Here is a 16,268-nt window from a genome sequence, read left to right as displayed (position 1 = left end):
CATATCCTTTTTCCTCCAAGGGGGTTTGAATTATGTGGATTGTAATCATTTGTAGGTTTTTGAATCATCGAGGCAACTGTTTCTTAATATCTCTCCAGGGTTGCCACAAGTTTCCTCATGTGAAATTCCCTGATATTTCTCTGATTTCTAGATAAGTTTTAGCATTTTTCCCTGACAAATTTTGATCTCAAGAGTAAGGAAAGACTTAAGTTGATAAAAAATGTAAGGACTTCTGGATTTATAAACTTCTGAACAAAAATATTAAGTAATAACATCAACATCTTTTGTAATGAACTGTTTTTAGATGGAGAAAGCAAGCAAAATGGTATATATGTTTCATTAAGACCACTGATGTTATTTTATTTCAATAAAGCAAAACACATTGATGACAATAATAGGCATTTTGCTGGAGTCGCAAGGCAGATTTAAAATACCTTCAATACTTCCAGAAATAACCTCAGAAAAAAGTAAGCCTCTTGAAGGAAATATATGAGCTGAGGAAGAGTTGTGTAAACCAACACTGAGTGCCTGCCAATAAAATGCTGTTTCTACTATGTTCGTTATTATCGGTTATTATCCACTGTGCTATGGCAATTATTCTACAGGTATTGTGTGAGTTTTCCTTCAAGAAATACATGAGTACATATCATACAAACTGCATTGACTGCCACAATTTTCTTTTTCTTATCATCCATACTTTGTAATATTTAAACTACTTTAGAAGTGTGAAAATGTACTAGAATAAATAAAATGTCCATAAAATGCTGCACTGTTCAATGTACTTGCAGTGAGACAGTCGCAATTCCCGAAATCCATCGCCCGTGGCCTCTGGCCTGCAGAGGAACACCACAGTCCTGGGTCCATGGTTAAACCATGAAAAGGCCCTGCATTACGCCACACACAGCCTGAAGACTGGTTTGATGCAGCTCTTCAAATTACTCTATCTCATACAAGGCTCTGCATCTCTAAATAGCTACTGTACTCTACATCCTTTTGAACCAGAGCACTGTATTCATCTCTTGGGGTCCCTCTATAAGGTACCCCTCACACTTCCCTCTAATACTAAATTTATGATCCCTTGATGTGTCAAAATGTGTCCCATCAACCAATCCCTCCTTCTAGTCATGCAGTGCCACACATTTCTTTTTTCTCCAATTTTATTCAGTAATTCCTCATTAGTTACATGATCTACCCATCCAGCCTTGAGTATTCTTCTGTAGCACCGCATTTCAAAAGCCTCTGTTTCTTCCAGTCTAAAGTGTTTATCATCCACTTACATACAGAGCTACACTCCATACAAATACTTCCAGAAAAATACTTCCTAAAGTTAAAATCATTATTCAATATTAATAAATATCTCTTCTTTAGAAACATTTTTCCTGCCATTGCCAATCCACATTTTACATCCTCTCACTTTGACCCTCATTAGTTATTTTGCTGCTCAAACAGCAAAACTCATCTAATACTTTAAATGTCTCATTTCCTAATCTAATTCCATCAGCATCACCTGACTACATTCCCTCATCCTTGTTTTGCTTTTGTTAATGTTCATCTTTTAACCTCCTTTCAAGACATTGCCCATTCTGCTCTTGTAAGTTCTTTGCTGTCTCTGACAGAATTACAATCTCACTAGAAAACCTTTAAGTTTTTTTTTTCTTCTCATTGGTCTTTAATTCCCACTCCTAATTTTTCTTTGGTTTCTTTACTGCTTACTAAATATACAGATTGAACAATATCAGGGATAGGCTACAACCCCATCTCACTCTCTTCTCAGCCACTGCTTTCCTTTCATGCCCTCGGACTCATAATCGACATATGGTTTCTGAACAAGCTGTAAATAACCTTTGGCTCCCTGTTTTTTAGCTGTACCTCTGTCACAATTTTATTCCAATCAGCATTGTCAAAAGCTTTCTTCAAGTTTATAAATGCTGTATATGTGAGTTTGATTTTCCTTAATCTATCTTCTAAGAAATACCAAAGAGTAAATATTGCCTCACACGTTCCTACATTTGTCTGTGATTCAAATAGATCTTCCCCAAGGCCAGCTTCTACCATTTTTTTCATTCTTCGACAAATAATTTATGTTAGTATTTCACATATTAAATGTACTGTTTGGTAATATCCATACCTATATACATCTGCTTTCTTTGGAATTAGAATATTATGCTCTTCCTCTTTTGTTAGGACGAAAATGACTATTTCGAAAAAAGAAAAAAAAAGGGGGAACTACTTCTCCCATACAATAATTAGCTAGTGTTTTAATTTAACACTTCAGAGTGTTTCAGCAACTTCATGCAGATCACAACCAGCTACCTACATACTTGCAAACATAACACAATTTATATTATTGAGTATTCTTGAGTATCCTTGAGTACACTGCACATAGAATGGATACTACTTTATTTTATTTTGACTTTAAATATTTGGATATTTTCAGTTTCCTGTCATAAATCAATTTATAACCAATTATAACTTTTTGCACCAGAATAAATAAGCTCCATTCTGAATACTAGAGATTGATATGTAATCTATATAAAATTATATTTAATTCTAATATTGTGTTAGTAAATTTATGAATTCGCCCTAAATTCACTTTTATCATCAACCAGAAATACCGGTATAACTGACATGTACTGGATTTGAGTATATGTACTGACATGTAAGTATATGAATTCTTAACTCCCTGAAGAGGCTTCTTCAAGATATTTTCTTGTCAACTTGACAACAGATCTGATTCAGACAAGTACATGAAATGTATTTGTAGTTGCAAATATTGACAAACATTAGCTGTATAATGGAGTGACAATGAAAATTTTTTTGTGCCAGACATAGACTTGCGGCAGACTTCTGGCTTATTAATAGCTGTCAGTTTGCCATTAGGCTACCCAAGAATTCTCCATGGCTAGACCCAAACTTTCATATGTCGTCAATCTGCACTTGTACATCTGTTATGTATATTCCCGTACAGGAGAGATATTTTAATTGAAAGTCACTAGCCCAGTATTGGTGGATAAATAAAATATTGCAGTGGCTTTGTTGTTCTGAAGCACTATGCAATGTTCCTTTACACATGCATGCATGTGGAAAAGAACAGGCACAGCATGGACAACCATCAGCTGTATAGCTGAATGACAATGATGAAAATTTGTGCTGTACCAGGACTCAATTGCGGATTTCCCACTTATTAGGCTATCTGAGTGTGACCCACAGCCATGCATTTACAACTGGCATTCGTATGTTAACTACAGGGGTGACATTTTTAACTGAAAGTCACCTGCTACATGTCGATGTATGGTTACAATATTGCAGTACCTTTGTTGTTCATAATTATGATGCAATGTTCTTGGAATTCGAATGATCACATAGATAATATTTTGGGGGAGGTAAACCAAAGACTTCATTTTACTGGCAGAGCACTTAGAAGATGCAACTGGTCAACTAAGGAGATTGCCTACATTTTGCTTGTCCATCCTCTGCTAGGGTATGATTGTGCAGTATGGTACCCTTACCAGATGGGATTGACAGAGAACATTGAAAAGGTTCAGAGAAGGGCAGCTCATTTGGTATTATCAAAAATTAGAAGAGAGAGAGATGGACATGATACATGACTAATGATTCCATTCACGAAAAGAAAACTGTTTTTGAGAGTAGTGACATCTTTTCCCCAAAGTTCGTTTTTGCCATTCTCTGTTACAGAGTGGAATGGTAGAGGAATAGTGAAAGTGTTTTGATGAACCCTCTGCCAGGCACCTAAAGGTGGCTTAGAGTATTCATGCAGGTGTAGCTCAAGGTGACACTACTTCAAGAGGTGCAATGAGATTTACTGTTACTTCAACACTGATGTTGATAAATAAAATGATGTACCATTATGTAGGAGGTACACTACTGGCCATTAAGATTGCTACACCATGAAGATGACGTGCCACAGACATGAAATTTAACCGACATGAAGAAGATGCTGTGATATGCAAATGATTAGCTTTTCAGAGCATTCACATAAGGTTGGGGTCGGTGGTGACACCTTCAATGTGCTGACATGAGGAAAGTTTGGGTTGCCTGGTGAAACGTTGTAATGCCTCATGTAAGGAGCAGAAATGCGTGCCATCACGTTTCCGACTTTGATAAAGGTTGGATTGTAGCCTATCGCGATTGCAGTTTAACGTATCGCGACATTGCTGCTCGCGTTGGTTGACATCCAATCCATGATGGCAGAATATGGAGTCCGTGGGTTCAGGAGGGTAATATGGAACGCCGTGCTGGATTCGAACGGCCTCGTATCACTAGCAGTCAAGATGACAGGCATCTTATCTGCAAGGCTGTAACGTATCGTGCAGCCATGTCTCTATCCCTGAGTCAACAGATGGGGACGTTAGCAAGACAATAACCATCTGCACGAACAGTTCTATGACGTTTGCAGCAGCATGGACTATCAGCTCGAAGACCATGGCTGTGGTTACCCTTGATGCTGCATCACAGACAGGAACGCCTGCAATGGTGTATTCAACGACGAACCTGGATGCACGAAAGGCAAAACGTCATTTTTTCAGATGAATCCAGATTCTGTTTACAGCATCATGATGGTTGCATCCGTGTTTGGTGACATCGTGTTGAACGCACATTGGAAGCGTGTATTCGTCGTCGCCATACTGGCATCATCACCTGGCATGATGGTATGGGGTGTCAGTCTCAGTCACATCTTGTTCACATTGATGGCACTTTGAACAGTGGACATTACATTTCAGATGTGTTATGTAGGGTCTACCCAACATTCGATCCCTGCGAAACCCTACGTTTCAGCAGGGTAATGCATGACCGCATGTTGCAGGTCCTGTACGGGGCTTTTTGGATACAGAAAATGTTCGACTGCTGCCCTGCCCAACACATTATCCAGATCTCTCACCAATTGAAACCATCTGGTCAATGGTGGCCGAGCAACTGACTAGTCACAATACGCCAGTCACTACTCTTGATGAACTGTGGTATCGTGTTGAAGCTGCATAGGCAGCTGTACCTGTACACGCCATCCAAGCTCTGTTTAACTCAATGCCCAGGCGTATCAAGGCCGTTATTATGGCCAGAGGTGGTTGTTCTGGGTACTGATTTCTCAAGATCTATGCACCCAAATTGCATGAAAATGTACTCACATGTCAGATCTAGCATAATATATTTGTCCACTGAATACCCATTTATCATCTGCATTTCTTCTTGGTGTAGCACTTTTAATGGCCAGTAGCGTTTTTTAGGCACAAAAATTAATTTTGAATGGTGCTAGTAACTGCAGATCCAGATGTGATGAGATGAACAAAAATGATGTCATATTCCTGTGTAATGTCTCACAACAGGACTGGTACGTAGCGCTATCATCACTATCTGACTGCGTATGGGGTATTCTTGGTGTTGTGGTAGGTAATTGCAGATGGCCTTGTGATCGCGGTTGAGTAGAGAAACATAACAGCTGCGTAGAATGTTATTGTGAATGATGTTTTGCAGTATCTTCAATATCTTGGCTATTTGAGTATCAAGTCATGGCAATATAGCTGTTTTGCAAACCTTATGGACAAAATGTTTGCAATTTTCGCAAGATGTGTCTTTGCCAAGTAATATGGTTCACTGAAATGTGGGCCACTCATAGAAAGAACTGCTACAATGTATTGGAGAAGGTCACAGAAAGAAGTGCGCAATGAGAAGAACGGAAATAACAATTTCATTCAAAGTAGAATTACACTCACGTGTCCGCGTTTCCTGATTGTCCCCAGGTTTACAAATGGCGGGGCATGGTTCTTAATGGAATGTGTGATCACCACTGATGACAGTGCATGCTCTATTGCGTCCTCCTATGCTGACCGTAAGGCTGATAATAATTTTTTGTGGCAGGGCGTTTGATTATCTACCAGCAGGACTGAGATCTGATGGATGGTCCTTGGTGAATGTGGATATGCTGCAATACGTTTCCCTAATGGATCTCACATGTGCTCGATGGGATTTACGTCACAAGAACAGACAGGCCAGCCCATTCGCCAAATATTCTCTCACTGCAAGAGAACCTCCAACAGTGCTGTTCGATTCCGCTGGATATTATTGTTCATCAGGGGCCTTTACGAAACTTCAGCGCTTTCATAGTTTCAAATAACGACAGTATTTGGAATAAGAATGTAGTTGGGATGATAGTTGTGTGAACTGAAAAAAATTCTTTAAAAATAAACCGAAAAAGTGAAATAATAATCATAAATTTATGACGCACCTTTTTCTATATATTTCCACACAGAAAATTTGAACGAAATTGTTTCCAGAGCTTTAGTATACCTCGCTGTAAACGATATATCGTATAAGAATTTGAGCTTCATGAACTTTTTACTTTTCATTTTCCTTAAGGGATACGAAAATGTTGGTTGATTTAGTTAGTCCTGAAATGGCTACATGCAACTGCCTGTAAGTAAAGTATGGATATGGTAAATACGATCCTGCGTCTGGAAACTTTTGTCCCTGTGACTTGCTTATAGCGACAGCAAATACAATTTTAATTCGCTTCTTACCTGGTATTCACCCAGACCTCAATAAATTGTAGGCCTAACTGTATTTTGGGATTTTGGTTGCATTTATTACTTCATGTAAGCACGTTAGGTCGTATCAGCAACACGTAAATCACAATTTATGTTGACAATGACTAATATCTTTGTCGTTTCGAAACGTATATTTGTTTAGAAAAGTCAACCTGTACGACGGGCAGAGATAATCGACTACTGCAGTGGTCACTGTTATTATCTATGACACTGACGTATACAAATTATCCAGTTAATAAGAAGTTATTACAAATAAGATAATATGAAAAATGTGTCTCTTGTTCGTGAGTAATATGGTAGCTTCACAAAATACAGGTATGATACCGGGCATCCATGATGCTCTTTTGCCTACGATAGTTCAAAATTTTCGACAAACAGTAAGTTTTTAGCGCAAACTCTGTATGAAGTATGAGAAACAATTAAAAATTTTCTAACGATGCCTCATTCATCTCTGCACGATTAGAATGTCTTGAAAAAGAGGAATGTTGACTTGACAAATAATATTTATAATGAAAATTGAAACCAGTGCCGAATGCACCTCCGGAAACACGAACGAGGGAAACAAGTACAGTGTCGCAGTGACGTTGGCAGGTGGGTGTGAAGGTCATTCCGATCAAGTAACATTATGCCTTTGCCCACCATTAACACCAGCACCACGAAAACAACAATGTTCCTGGATGCATTACCTATTACTACCTCTCACCACATGGGGAAGATCCAGCTTCCCAGAGATAGTGTTTTGGTACAGCAGTCGATATCTACTATGTGATGCACAACACTTGACATGTATTTACATTCCCCTAAAAGCTAAAAGTGTCAGTTTGCTACAATGGAAGAGTAAAAATAATGTATTTCACTTTCTGACTTCCAGTAATAGAAAAAGATCCAAAAATGTTGTGCGAAAGAGCTGTTGGCTGTGATCCAGCTCGAAAGACTGTGGCTCTAAAGTTTGCCTTTGTCGCACCACACTCGGGCCTCCAGTAATGGAAGTTGGCTGATAGGGACCGATGTCCACTCAGGTGACTGCAAGACGTCATTTCCTCAACCAGTGATGTATGCTGGTGCACTCGCTCTGCCAAGCATGAAATTATATCCTTTTTATTCTGACTTTTCATATGAAATATCTGTGATGAAGCAAATGAACACAGTGCAGTAACTAAATTGGTGTGGCCATTTCTCAGGCAGAGTATGTCATGGCGATGTTTAAGTGTTAAGATTTCCATGGGTAAAAAGACAGGATTATTAGTTTGTAGCTGTGTCTGTGACAACCACAGATAAATTATTCTCTATTATAAGTTTCTTTTCTCAGGCATTATCTCTCGATCTGGGACTGTTATACTCTGAAGATGGCTTCAGAAACATGAAGCTCTGGAAACTTGATCTGTATTGAGAGTTCTGCCATGAAGCAATTGCAAGGTTGGTGATGCATAACATACATTGCTACTGGTAGGCTAAGTGGTTCGCAGTGAATGCATTCAACAATGCTGTTAAATTTCTGATGAAACAAGATGCTGAATGAAAGTGAATAGGCCAATGCATGTACCATTGTATAACTAACACTCTACTACAAAGGTAAAACAGATGCCCTACACTGATCTCAGTGAATGTTTTTACGAGAACTATTAAACAACAATAGTTACGCTCAATGAGTATTCTCATGTTGCTCAAATAATTTGTTTATTGTTAACAAAAATCAGTTTTAAATGCCAGGCAAACATTGCTGACTGAACTGATGTTAGCCTCACAATGACGTAATGCTTCTGTTGTGGTAGCAGCAGAACCACAGCGTCTCCAGCCAACAGGTGGTGTCTTGTCAGCGTCCATGACGTCGGCATGTGGTGCTGCTAGTGTGTTGGCTGCACTTATAGTAGGCGGATGCCCACCACAATAGGAAAAAAATCCTCGTCGGTGATGAGCTGTCCCCGTTGCCTGGAAGGTGGGTGTCCTCCCCAATACTAATGACTTTGTCACTGCTGGCTGACCCGTCACATGGGACATTAGGCCTGACCACGACAACCAAGCACACCTGTGGACAACAAAGACGCTAATTTAAGTGCTGGTGCCTATGCCACACGACAGAAATGTCAAATTTTAAGCTGTATGCCAAAACACATAGACCTTACACATAAAGAGTAGAGGGAGGTGCATATCACAATGAAGAATTCATCAAGAGGAGTCAGTTTCCAACTTTGAAACACATTTTAAACTGGAAAAAATTATTACATTTTAGAAGATTCACCTCTTTAGCTGTTACCACGGATTTCAATCGTATAAGCTACAGTTTCTACGTTTTACAGTTATATGAGGGACATCCTTATGTTTTAATCTTGCCATATGGCTTTGTGGTTAATGATACTTTGAGAAAGGTAATGATATGATGTAATTTTTGCCTAGTGAAGTTACTAGTGCCAATATTTTGTTAATTTTTGTTTGTTTCAATGTGCTCATATCGTTTGTTACTGTTTATACCACTAAGTTGCACCATAATATCCAAGAGTGTGAAACTAGCTATGGATGAAACTGGCTAATCGCCTAACATCTTTCAGTACAATCTTCTCATACTTCCAGGCATGTCAAGAAGTTGTACTTCCATGGCTTTCTGAACAAATGCTGTAAGCCCACTGTGAAGCGGTAACCAACTGTTGCCTGGCTGCTGTGCTCATCTTTACTTAGCCATGGAACCAGCTGCTCCTAAGGCCATCCACATGAGACTTTGAGGATATAGCCTTGGATACTACTCGCAGAAAGCCAAGTTGTTGTTACTACCTTTTCTACAACTCATTCGCTGTCTGCTTCTTTTACAGCAGAGCAATTCAAAGATGATGTCTTTAGACAGGTGAATGATGTAGCTAAGTACTGTAATCATTTACAAGTTTTTAAGGTCCAATTTTTGAAAGAATATTGGTCTACAGCAATTTAGTGAGAACTGCTGATAGATTTCTGGACCGAAGACTAGTATCAATCTGGTCAGGGCACAGGAGGAGGCAGTCTGTAAGTACTGATGTGGGGGTGGCTGTGCAGTTGTTGCTGTGGGTATAAAACTTTTGTTACCATACTGTGTTTGGTGAGAACTTGTAGCGCCACTCCATGACAATTACGAGAATTATGAACGTTTTCTCGAAAGAGTCTAATATTCTCATGGCCCTTACAGTATAGTGCAAGATATACCACAGCAACTGAGAGAAGGCGGAAGACTGGTGCCCCTTATGATGATGTGCATGACAGGCAACAGAATATCAATCATTCTGATGACCAGTTTTAAGTAATAGTGAGGAACATAAATAAAGTGAGGATAGCAGCTGACACAGGCGACCTTGGTGGCGAGGAGGTGCAGTCAATGGGGGAACAAGATTGCTGAATATCTTGGTTGGGCAGTTGATGGTACGTTCTAGTGAACTTGGTAGGAATGGACACAATGATGAGTGGGGGAGACATTCCTGCACCACCGAGTGTGTGTGAAGAGTCACCTGACTTGCACACCAGTTATTATTATGACATAACTGACGGATTAAACGCTGCTGGTACTTTGGGATAGTTTGACAGTTTGACAAAAAGCAACTGACTGGAACAGGAACAATAAGAAATAAAAATTCGTTGATGTGGGACTTCAGGCTCCAGAACAGTACATGAAAGACCGCAAGGAAGCAAGCACTTCTGAACTGCAAGCGAGAGAATTCAAACAAGCATGTTCATTACAAAACGCAAGAGTGCCTCTAGACGAAACTAATATGATTTATAAATTTGTATTTGATGGGGATTCCAAATATGAACTGCCATCAAGGTTTGACAGCGCTCATGCAGTGTGCTTTTAGACTCCCAGGCTGAATGGTGAATAGGAAGAGAAATGATACACATTCGATGCCTGTGACTGAGTTTGGTAAAAAAAGCCAAAATAAAAGAGTTGTTGTATGGAGGAGAGCTGGTGCCCATTTCAGCTGATGTCAATCCGACTGTAAAAGTAACCGTAGGTGGCTTAGAAAGTGAGGTATTGGTTGACACTGTTCACAGATTTCAGTGACTTCACCCAGCAAAATGGACACAGTACTACTGCTAATATGTAACGTTAAAATTTTTGGTGCTACAGGGATGGTGTCGAAAAACAATCCATCATGAAGTGAAACTACTCTTGCAGTTCAAAGTTTTGGTCACAGAATTGCAAACGTTAGAGAATTCAGAAACTCAGTGTTAACATGATCATAGGTATCGATTTTTTAATATGCATTGTTGTGATGTAAATGACGAGTGCTGTTATATAATAATGTACATGCAGTGTTAATGTATTTTATTTCTTTGGCGCTCCTTAACAACTAAATAACTAAAGTCAGTATTTTATGTTCAGTGGTTGGTAAAACGCACCTGTGTGTGGTTTTTCTGTATATTGTTGTTGTTGTTGTACGTGCTTTGCGTTGAACCGGTACCTAATAAACCATGTGTATTTCCAAATATGCAAATACTCGTTTTCTAACAAAATCTCAGCAGGTTATGGGCCCAGATGCGTGCTAAAAGGACACTTGTACGAAAATAATAACGTAGCTCTGTGCAAAAGGTTTTTAAAGTTATCTCCAAGAAGACGTTTTTGAAATTATTAATTCCACGCAACCAACGATGAATTCATCGAGAATCATCAACATCGGAGTTGTGGAAGGCAAAACAAATTGGAACACTTGGAAATACAAAATAAGTATTTGTCTACGAGGAATTCCTGGCGCACTTGATGTTGTGGAAGGCAGGTTAGTGGAACCTAGTATTATTTCAGAAAGTGCCACTGTTGAACAAACAGCGATCTACAAAACTGCTTTAGAAGCTTTTAACAAAGCAGACAGCAACGCTCTACTTGTTTCGACTACAAAAACTTTGCAGAAAATAATCCATCTAAACACAGCGTGTGAAGTGTGGATCGAATTACACAAAATATTTGATGGTGTCTTTGAAGACAAAGTTTACAACATTTGTGTGCAGTCCTTTAGTTACAAAAAGGCTCCTGAAGACGATATTGCGACACATATTTCCAAACTGAAAAATTTGTGGAGTGAATTGAAACAGGAAATGACTAAAGATATCGTAAATAATTCAGAAATGCCTGATTTGTTTTTGATTTGTAAAATATTAGGTACACTACCAGAATACTATTTTTCGTTTAAATCTAGTTGGATGCTAACGTCTAGAGACGACAGAACAATTGATAATTTAACAAATCAATTGTGTGCATATGAAAAAGCTCTGAGTACAAAGGAGGATGATTGTAGTAAACAAGAAGCCCTCACTCGGATGGCAAACCTCCAAAACCGGCTACCACAGATACAAATATGCTACTTCTTGCTGTGACATCTTCTTTGATGAACTCTGAATGTAGAAATGAGGACTGGTATATAGACAATGGTGCAACAAGTCATATTACAAATGATAGGAATTGTTTCAAAACATTTCAGTCTTTTCTAACAAAACACTCAGTTACTACAGCTAATGGTGACATAATTGAAGCAATTGGAAAAGGTACAATAGGCATTGAAGCAGCAGTTGGAGGAAAATGGAACAAAATTACCTTGACAGATGTATGGTATCTAACTCAGATTCACAAGAATCTATTCTGTGTTCTTGCAGCACAGGATAAACATCCAGAAAGTAAATCCACATAAACTGCAGAAATTCGTCATCTTAAGAATGATAATGTCACTAGATTGGTAGGTGATCGCTTTGTAGGCCTTTTTAAGCTTGCTGTAAGAAATGTGAAACCTAGCTTCCTAGCAGAGACAATATGTTGCAGCTCGATCACGAAAGATTTGGAAACTAGAACAAGCGCCATGTGAAGTCTATACTTTGTGGCGAGTTAAATATTGAGGTGGAAATGGACAGTGAACTTTGTGAAGGGTGTATTGATGGCAAGGCCCATCGTTTACCATTTGGCAACAGAAAGAGGACAGCAGAACCAGGTGGGCTTATTCACGCTAATGTATGTGGTCCGTTTCAAGTACCTTCTGTGTCAGGGCACTGGTATTTTGTTCTTTTCAAAGATGATTGTACAAAGCTTAGGGTAACATATTTCATACAAGATAAGTCTGGAGTTGCAGAATATTTAAGGCAGTTAATAGCTGAAGCAAAAGCTGCTGGATATACCATCAAGGAACTTCTGAGTGATAATGGGAAAGCAAAAGAGATTCTTCACAAAGAGGGTATAATTAAACGCCTCACAATACCATACACTACAGAACAAAATGAGTGCAGTGAAAGAGAGAACTGCACAGTTGTGGAAACTGCCAGAGCCATAATGCATGCACATGCAAACATTCCACAGAAACTTTGTTCAGAGATGGTGAACACCTCAACCTATATTCTAAACCGAACACGACCTTCCAGTATTCCAGGAACATCTCCATATGAATTGTGGTATGAAAGAAGCCAAGACTGAAACATCTGCAGGTGATAGGCTCCACTTGCTTTACTCATATTCCAAAACAACAGAGAATGAAGATGGACCATAAAGCACTGAAAGGTGTCCTTATTGGATATGATCACAATGAGAGTTACACAATTTATTGTGGAGAAGTGTGCAAACCCATTAGGTCACAAGATACCATCTTTGAGGAGAGGCCACTGAAGAGTGAGAAAAGTTCAACTTTTACAGTGAATGTTTTCAGTCATCAGGATCCAGCGTCTTAGACTGAAGACCAATGGTATTGATACTGAGAGTGAAGAGGATGGCATTTCCTTGGATGTAAATGAAGACCCTCAGGAGGAAAATCAGGGAGACACAAGTGGAGAAGCTTTACCATGTCTACATTATAGGTTAACTGTCAGACCTCCACAAAATTTGATGATTATATAATGAACCTCTCAATATATTTCCAAGAACAAGAAACATATAGCGATGCCATGAAGTCTGTTCAAAATGATTTCTGGAAGGAAGCTATGGATTCTGAAATAAAAGCTCTTCAAGAAAATAAAACGTGGGATGTGGTTGACCTACCATATACAAAGAGGGCCATTTCTAATAGCTGGGTGAATAAAGTTAAAACAAATGCTGATGGCTCAGTCAATAAATTCAATGCAAGATTGGTGATTAAGGGTTATTCGCAGCAGAGAGGAGTTGCCCATGACCAGACATTCAGTCCTGTAGCTAGAGTGTCTACCATTGGAGCACTACTAAATGTTTCTGCAAGTGAGAGCATGAAACTTTAACAAACTGATGTTTCAATTGCTTTTCCTTATGGTGATTTAAAATAAACCATTTATATGCAACAACCTCAATGATGTGTTGATGTGCCGGCCGGGATGTCGGAGCAGTTCTAGGCGCTACAGTCTGCAATCGCGCTACCGCTCTGGTCGCAGGTTCGAATCCTGCCTCAGGCATGGATGTGTGTGATGTCCTCAGGGTAGTTAGGTTTACGTAGTCCTAAGTTCTAGGGGACTGATGACCTCAGAAGTTAAGTCACATAGTGCTCAGAGCCATTTGAACCATTTTGATGTGATGATGGGTCTGGGAGAGTATGTCGCTTGAAGAAAAGTCTATATGGACTGGAGCAGGCTCCGCGTTGCTGGAATGAGAAGTTCAGTAATCATCTCACTAAATTGGGCTTTGTGAGGAGTGAAGCTGATCCTTGTCTTTTCATGAGACAGTAAGGCTGTAAGAAAATATTCCTTGTGCTTTATGTTGATGATGGTCTGATTGCAGCTCACAGGGAACAGGAACATGAAGACATTGTCAGTGATTTAATAGAAGAGTTGAAAATTACTTCAGTGCCTGCATCATTTTTCTTAGGTCTCGAAATTGACCAACAAGAACATGGAACTGTATGTGTAAGTCAAACTCATTAGACAGAGAAAGTACTAGAATGTTTCAACATGAAGAACTATAAGGCTGTAACTACACCCATTATAAATAACAATGATACCGAAGAAAGTCCTCGCAACTCTGAATTTCCATACAGGCAAGCTGTTGAAGCACTGATGTTTCTGATGTGTGGGAGACGTCCTGACATTGCATATGCTGTCAGTGTTGTATCAAAAATCTTGGAAAATGAACAGATCGTGATGTAGTGAAAGTTAAAAGAATCTTACGATACCTGAGAGGCACAACAAATTATGGACTTGTATATAAAAACAATTCTAAGAAGCAGGTTTTTGAGTGTTCTTGTGATGCTGACCGTATTGGTGGTGATCTTGGCTCTGGGCGCTCAACATCTGGTGTCCTTTGTCTGTACTCTGGGGCACCTATCTCCTGGATTAGTCAAAGGCAATCTTCTGTTGCCATATCCACAACTGAAGCAGGGGTTGTGGCTGCCAGTGAAGCTGTTCGGGAAATTTTCTGGATCAAGAAGCTTCTGACAGAATTGGACCAATTGGAGGCAACACCAGTTCTGCAGGTTGACAACGAAGCTGCTATCCGGCTTGCCCAGAATCCCGAGTTTCACTTAAGAACGAAGCATATTCGAGTAAAGCATTTCTTTGTTCGTGAACTAGTTAGTGCTTATGAAATCACAGTTGCAAAAATAGACACTGTAGAACAACTTGCTGATACACTTAAAAAGCCAGTTTTCCATTAGATATCAGTATTTATGTAATAAGATTAGACTTTGCAAGTTATTAAATAAGGGAAAGCGTTAATGTATTTTACATCTTTGGTGTTCTTTAATAACTAAATAACTAAAGTCTCTATTTCTTGTTCAGTGGTTGGTAATACGCATCTGTGTGTGGTTTCTCTGTATGTTGTAGTTGTTGTCGTACGTGCTATGTGTTGAACCGGTACCTAATAAACCGTGTGTATTTCCAATTATGCAAATATTCGTTTTCTAACAAAATCTCAGCATGCAGGAAAAGGCAGTCATCAGACCAGGGAAGTTAAACACCATCAGACTGGGCTAGAACTTGGATGGGTAACCACTCGGTCTGCCGAGCGCTGATGGCAAGCGGGGTGTACTCAGCCCTTGTGAGGCATACTGAGGAGCTACATGATGGAGAAGTAGCAGCTCCGGTCCTGTAAACTAACAGTCAGTAGTGCGATGTGATGACCACATGCCCCTCCACATCTGCATTCAGTGACACCTGTGGGCTGAGGATGACATGGCACCATGCCGGTACCGCTAGAACTTCATGGCACCTGTTCACGCAGAGTTTAGTTAGGAAAATGCAGTAGTAACACAATTATTGTAGCGAAAGGAGCCTTTCTGGAAAATTTTGAACTTCGAAGTAGGACCAAAGGTTGTAATGAAAAAGAAGTATGAAATATAAGTTTGTATCTTTGTAGAGTTCAAAGGGAAGCAGACAAAGGATGTAAGAGTTATCCTCTGGAAGGTGGACCAGAAACAGATGCATGGAAAGTAGATGAAAGGATGGTGGATGAGGCACATTAAAAAGGGTATGAGGTTTCCTGCTCTATGGGAAACTTCACAGTGAGGTGACTGTGCGTACTTGAGCTGGGTAGAACAATGCATTCTTTCCTTGTTCTATTCTCCTCCTCATCTGTTTAATCTATTGCTGGTAGTCTTCAGTATGTGCGTATAGACAACAGAGAAGTCAGAAAGTTATTGAAATGGCAAGAGAATATGTGAAGTAAGTCAATGGTTGGATACAGGATGTCATGAGAATATTATGATAAACGTAAAATCCCGAAAGTAGAACAGTGTGAATAGAGTTTTGAAATACAGAGAAAATAACAAGGGGGATATGAAGTGAAAACAAGACAAAATTCTGGGTAAACCACGATATTGGAAG

At 39.4% G+C, this 16,268-nt stretch overlaps 1 protein-coding gene across 1 annotated transcript in view; it reads right to left on the bottom strand.

The window, feature by feature from the left end:
* Positions 1 to 6,556, bottom strand: part of LOC126204286 (numb-like protein) — a 434,856-nt gene extending 428,300 nt beyond the window's left edge. Inside the window, exon 1 of the mRNA XM_049938673.1 lies at positions 6,534 to 6,556. The gene's annotated coding sequence lies outside the window, so the exon portion shown is untranslated. The remainder of the gene's footprint in view (positions 1 to 6,533) is intronic.
* Positions 6,557 to 16,268: the final 9,712 nt, after the last annotated feature.

The sequence above is a fragment of the Schistocerca nitens genome, chromosome 9, assembly GCF_023898315.1.
Source record: "Schistocerca nitens isolate TAMUIC-IGC-003100 chromosome 9, iqSchNite1.1, whole genome shotgun sequence".
In the NCBI taxonomy this organism is placed as follows: Eukaryota; Metazoa; Arthropoda; class Insecta; order Orthoptera; family Acrididae; genus Schistocerca; species Schistocerca nitens.
The sequence above is the reverse complement of the archived record's forward strand: the minus strand, read 5'-3'. Positions and strand labels throughout refer to the sequence as shown.